Genomic DNA, 6,303 nt, shown 5'->3' on the forward strand with positions numbered 1-6,303 from the left:
GCAGGGGAGGTTCAGGCTGGATATCAGGAAAAGGTTCTTCACCAAGAGGGTTGTCCCGCACTGGAACAGGCTCTCTAGGGATGTAGTCACGGAACCTAGCCTGTCGGAGTTTAAGAAGTGTTTGGACTGTGCTCTTAGTCATATGGTCTGAATTTTTGGGTAGACCTGTGTGGTGCCAGGAGTTGGACTCGATGATCCTTATGGGTCCCTTCCAATTCGGGATAATATATGATTCTATGATTCTATGATTTAGCACCAGTGGTGTAGTGGTATCATGCAAGATTCCCATTCTTGCGACCCGGGTTCGATTCCCAGCTGGTGCATGCAGTTCCTGCAGCTGCTCAGAGCCTGTCCCCAGGGAAGGGGGCTCTCAGGTTTCTTGGTTGGAAAGCTGCCTGGCAGAGAAGGACCTGGGAGTTTTGGTTCATAGTCGGCTGCATATGAGCCAGCAGTGTGCTCAGGTGGCCAAGAAGGCCAACAGCATCCTGGCTTGTATAAGAAGCAATGTGGCCAGCAGGTCCAGGGAAGTGATTGTCCCCCTGTACTCGGCTCTGATGAGGCCACACCTCGAGTACTGTGTTCAGTTTTGGGCCCCTCGCTACAAGAAGGACATGGAGGTGCTCGAGCGAGTCCAGAGAAGGGCAACGAAGCTGGTGAAGGGTCTGGAGAACAAGTCTTACGAGGAGCGGCTGAGGGAGCTGGGATTGTTCAGAGGAGGCTCAGGGGCAACCTTATCGCACTCTACAGGTGCCTGAAGGGAGGCTGTAGCGAGGTGGGTGTTGGTCTATTCTCCCACGTGCCTGGTGACAGGACGAGGGGGAATGGGCTAAAGTTGCACCAGGGGAGGTTTAGTTTGGATATTAGGAAGAACTTCTTTACTGAACAGGTTGTTAGTCACTGGAATAGGCTGCCCAGGAAGTGGTTGAGTCACCATCCCTGGAGGTCTTTAAAAGATGTTTAGATGTAGTGCTTAGGGATATGGTTTAGTGGAGGACTTGTTAGCGTTAGGTCGGAGGTTGGACTCGGTGATCTTGGAGGTCTCTTCCAACCTAGACAATTCTGTGATTCTGTGATTCTGTGTAAATATGAAATTGAAATTGAAGATTCCTGCAGGAGTTGAAGCTCCTGCCTATGTGATAGAGGTGTTGTATGTGTCCCTAGGACCCTGGCTGTGCTGCTGCCTCCTTGTCTCTACCAATACAGCCAAGACAGCAGTGCAGGGAGAAGAAAGTATAGCTACTTGGACAGCAATTGCTTTGTATATTTGACAGTCTTCTGTGAGCAAATACACCTTTATAAATTATAACTGAGGACCTGCAGAAACCATGAAGGCAGCGGAAAGTCAGAGATAGCTAAACTCCACTTAAATGGTTCCTGTTTAAACAACTGGCATTCTTTTAAAAAGCTTGGCTACAATGTCTACTTCCTCAAACTTTGTCACCAGTGATTGCATTTAGTAAACTGGGGAAACTGAGCTGGAATTAAAGGTCTTTTCTTAACAGTCTATTTAAACGTTGATTGCCGTTTGTTAAATTCTTAATCTACAAAAGTTTAAAAAATATGCAAAAACCTGCCTCTACATCTGCTAGGAGTGAAACTTCCAGTTAGGATTTACAGACTATTCTTTCCTTGGTTTGTAGAGACAAGCTTGCATTCTAAATATGAGGCCTTCTGTATAACTCAGACAGCCTATGAAATCAGTGACCAATATTTTCTATATGGCAGGAAATGGTACTGTACTATCTGGTTAAGGTTCATTTAGTCAAAGGGGACTATGCACTGAAGAGTAATTAATAAAGACCCAACGTGAAGGTATAACATCCCGTGGAGTTCTTTTTCAGTTTCTTTATTTTATTTTATTTTATTTTATTTCAGTTATCTTCTACTTGTATTTGTATATCAGTATTTAGTGGCAATTTCAACCACAAGCAAAGTGAAGTCTAAAGGTGATGGCACTTTAGCAGATTGGGTTCAACTAAGTAAAACTTCAGCATTTGGCCCAGGGCTTTTAAAAAGTATTAGAAGTTTTGTAGCCCAAATGCTAATTAGACTGATGTGTACTGGTTTTATCATGTTATTCCTGCAAAGCCAAGTGACTGAGCTGTGGAATGTTCTGTCCATATGAAGCAATCAATTTTCTAAGTTGCTGAAGCTTTTCTAAGCTCCTGAATTGGAATGGACACAAAAAGGATCGTTGAGTCCAACTCCTGGGTCTGCACAAGACCACCCAGAAATCTGACCATATGCCTGAGAGCGCTGTCCAAATGCTTCTTGACCTCCAGCAGGCTCACTGCTGTGACCAGTTCCCTGGGGAGCCTGTTCCAGTGCCCGACCACCCACTCAGTGAAGAAACATCTCCTGATATCCAACCTGAACCTCCCCTGTCGCAGCTTCAAGCCATTTCCTCAGGTCCTATTGCTGGTCACCAGAGAGAAGGGATCGACACCTGCCCTTCTGCTCCCCCTCATGAGGAAGCTGTAGGCCACTATGAGGTCTCCCCTCAGTTTCCTCTTCTCCAGGCTGAACCGTCCAAGTGACTTCAGCTGCTCCTCATACATCTTCTCCTCCAGACCCTTCACCATCTTTGTAGCCCTCCTTTGGATGCTCTCTAATAATTTTATGTCCTTCTTATACTGTGGTGCTCAAAATTTCACACAGTATTCAAGGTGAAACCGCACCAGCGGAGAATAGAATGGGACAATCACTTCCCTCAACCAGCAAGCAATGCTGTGCTTGATGCACCCCAGGATACAATTGGCCCTCCTGGCTGCCAGAGCACACTGTTGACTCATATTCAACTTGTCATCGACTGAAACCCCCAGATCCCTTTCTGCGGAGCTGTTTGCCAGCCTTTCATCCCCTAGTCTGTATGTACAGTGTGAGAAAAATCTCAGTATTTTTTTCAGACAGGGTCTTCTGTGAAGCTATTTTATTGGTGATTGCAATGGTGGGCGTCCTGCAAGCAGGAGTGCACAGTAAAAGTATATCATAACCTTATATTCCCTATTGCCTGACACCTGATTTCTCCCGTCTCCTCATTGGCAGAGTACTACAGGTTCATAGCCTACTCGACACCCTTCTATACCATCTATGTACAATTTTATTTGACCAACCGTTCATTTCTCCTTTTCCTTTTTTTCCTTCTTCTCTCGTGACTAGAGGGCCGGTGATTTTTGTTTTTACTGATTTTGCTCTGCTCGTTCTGCTTTTCTTAGCTATTCTCCTTATTTTGGGACAGTGGGACCTTCTCCTTATCTGCTTAACATACTCCCCACTGCTATGCTACTGTCATGCCTGCACAATCACTTTCGAATATGCAAGGTTAGTGGATATGCAAGATAATGTTCCAGTAATGTTTTGGATATGCAAGGTCAGGGCTTCCAAGGGTGGGGTTTGAGCTAATGATCCACAGGTCCTGAGAGGTGACAAAGAGGACGACAGCCCAAGTATATATTTCTTAAGAAAAGCATCTTTTGTCTCAATTTGAGGTCATTCATTCCTGTTGTCCAGGTACAGCAATACAAATAATATTTCATATGGTGACACTTCTTGGTGCAGTTTGAATTCGGGGAAGTGCCAAAGGTAAGCACTTTGTTTGGGGAAGCCGAGTTTCCAGAACTTAGTCAATTGCTTCTTTACTGTCTTATCCGTTCCACCCTTCCAGAAGAGGAAGGATGCCAAGGAGTGTGAAATTTCCACTTAATTCCTAGAGTACACATTAGCCCTTGCAATATTTCTGACATAAACTGATTTCTTTGATCAGAGTCAATATTTTCAACAATTCTATACCTGGGAGTTATTTGTTCTAGAATTACTTTAGCTACTATGTTTGCAGTAGCAGATACTGAAGGGAAAGCTTCCACCAACCCTGACAAATGATCGACCAAGGCTAATAAGTATCTAAATCTACCTACTCTAAGGAGTTCTGTAAAATCTACCTGTACATTTTGGAAGCATTGAATTCCTGGCTCTTGCCCCCCTTTGGGATGACTGCGGATAATTTTCCTATTTACCTTTTGACATACTACACAACTCTTGCATACTTGTTTATCCAGAGTATATATATATTCCCACACATACATATTTCCATAGCACAGTGTCACACATTGCTTGAATACCCCAATGACCCTCTTGATGTGAAACGGTTAATATTTGCCTCATTAGCACTTGATTCAGCATTTCTCTCCCCTCAGGGAGTATCTGTTTTCCTTTGGACTTTGTGACTCCCAATTCCTTAAAAACCTCTCTCAAAACTTTTTACTTATTTTTAGCTTTGGGTAGGGGTAGCTCAACAGTTCCCTGAATCCACTCTGGATTTATTCTTCATTCTCCCTCAGATAATAGATGCCCTAAATAATCGACTTCTCTTTCTATGTTTTGTAATTTATTTTCCAATACTTTCAAGCCCTGTTTTCCCAGAGAGTCGAATAGCTTGTTAGTGGCTTCCTTCACAACTGTTTTCTCCTGTCCTGACAATAAAAGATCATCCACATATTGTAACAGTAACACCTCCTCTGGAGGTTGGAATTGCTCCAAAATTTCTTCTAGAACTTGCCCAAATAAATTTGGTGGCCCTGTAAACCCCTGAGGTAAAACTGTCCATCTGTATTGCTGCTTCCACCCCATTTCAGGGTCTTTCCATTCAAAGGCAAATATGTCTTTGCTTCCAGGATCTGAGAGCACCCCATTAATAACATGGTTATTCCAGTCTAACAATTTACTATTTGAATGTCCAATTTCATTACCAAATCCCTAGTCTCAGCTTGGAGTCCCCAAAAAGTAGCACTGTTATCCCAGCCCCTTCTACCCCAATCCCATTTAGGAGGTGTACTGGGTCTGGCTGGGATGTTAACTTTCCCTGCAGCAGCCCATACAGTGCTGCGCTCTGCACTTGTAGCTAGAACAGCAGTGGTATCACACCGGTGTTGTGTCTGCTGCTGAGAAGTGCTGGCACAGCATCAGGACTCTCTCTAACCCTCCTAGGGGGAGAAACATCACCAGGGCAGCTGACCTAAACCAACCAAAGGGATATTCCATACCATATGATGTCCCACTCAGCAATAAAAGGTGGAAAAAGGAAGAAGAGGGGAGGGGTGGGCTCTCGTTGCGAAAACGTCTGTCCTCCTCCCGAACACCGTCTATGTGCGTTGATGCCCTGCTTCAAGGATGTGGTCAAGCATTGCTCATTTGTGGGAAGTAGAGAGTAATTTCTTTCCTCTGCACTTCCACATAGCCTTTACTTGTTTTGTTTAGTTATTCCCTTTCCCCCCTCCCTCTTTCCCTTTCCCTTTTTTCCCTTTAGTTGAATTGTTTAATTAATAATAATATTTCCTTAATATTTTTTTTTCTCTTTAATTAAATTATCCTTATCTCAACCCGTGAGTTGTTCTTTCCTTTACTTCTTCCCCTCCTCATCTGAGGAGGGGGAGTGAGAGAGCGGTTGTGGTGTTCAGCTATCTAGCACAGTAAAACCACCACAGGGGGTTCGTTAGTTAATTTAATCCCTGATACTTTACAGGCCAGCAATGACCTAGCTGCCCTAGTGTACTGGGTTGTGTGTGTGTGTGTTGCAGTGGTAGCCCCTGTGAGAAGAATACAGCAGCTGCCCCATGGCAGATAAAGGCCATTTTCAGCCATCTCCAAAGGGGCCCACCACTGCCCAGAGCCAAGCCATGAGCAATGCACTTTGTGCCTCTGTGAGAGCACCTCCAAGAAAAGGAAAAAACACCTGCTGCACAACAGCAGCTGGGAAAGGGAGGAGTGAGAAACCTCCCTGCAGACACCAAGGTCAGTGCAGGAGGAGGAGGAGGAAGAGGCGCTCCAGGTGCCAGAGCCAAAGCCCCCCCGTGGCCCACGGAGAGGCCTATGGTGGAGTAGGCTGCCCCTCTTGCAACCCGTGGGCACCACAGCGGAGGAGATCTCCACACTGCAGCCAGTGGAGAGGAGCCCATGCAGGAGCAGGTAATCGGGTGGGGGGGAGGTCCCAAGCCAGACCAACCCACTCCTGATGAATAGACCCCGTGGCACAGACCCACACTTGGAGCAGCTCCCAAAGACCAGGGTGCATCTTCCGGTCTGTGGTGGCAAGAATTCTTCAGTAGGTGACAAGATCCTGGACGAGCCCCCAAATTGTGAGAAAAATCTCAATAATTTTTTCAGACAGGGTCTTCTATGAAGCTATTTTATTGGTGATTGAAATGGCAGGCATCCTGCAAGCAGGAGTGCACAGTAAAAGTATATCATAACCTTATATTCCCTATTATCCGACACCTGATTTCTTCCATCTCCTCATTGGCAGATGCT

General features: G+C 45.3%; 1 non-coding gene across 1 annotated transcript; it reads left to right on the forward strand.

Moving 5' to 3' along the window:
- Positions 1-252: 252 nt before the first annotated feature.
- TRNAG-CCC lies at positions 253-323 on the forward strand. Its single transcript has one exon. It is a non-coding gene; the product is annotated as a tRNA-Gly (tRNA).
- The last annotated feature ends 5,980 nt before the right edge of the window (positions 324-6,303 follow it).

This window comes from Oxyura jamaicensis, unplaced genomic scaffold (genome assembly GCF_011077185.1).
Source record: "Oxyura jamaicensis isolate SHBP4307 breed ruddy duck unplaced genomic scaffold, BPBGC_Ojam_1.0 oxyUn_random_OJ69477, whole genome shotgun sequence".
Taxonomy (NCBI): Eukaryota; Metazoa; Chordata; class Aves; order Anseriformes; family Anatidae; genus Oxyura; species Oxyura jamaicensis.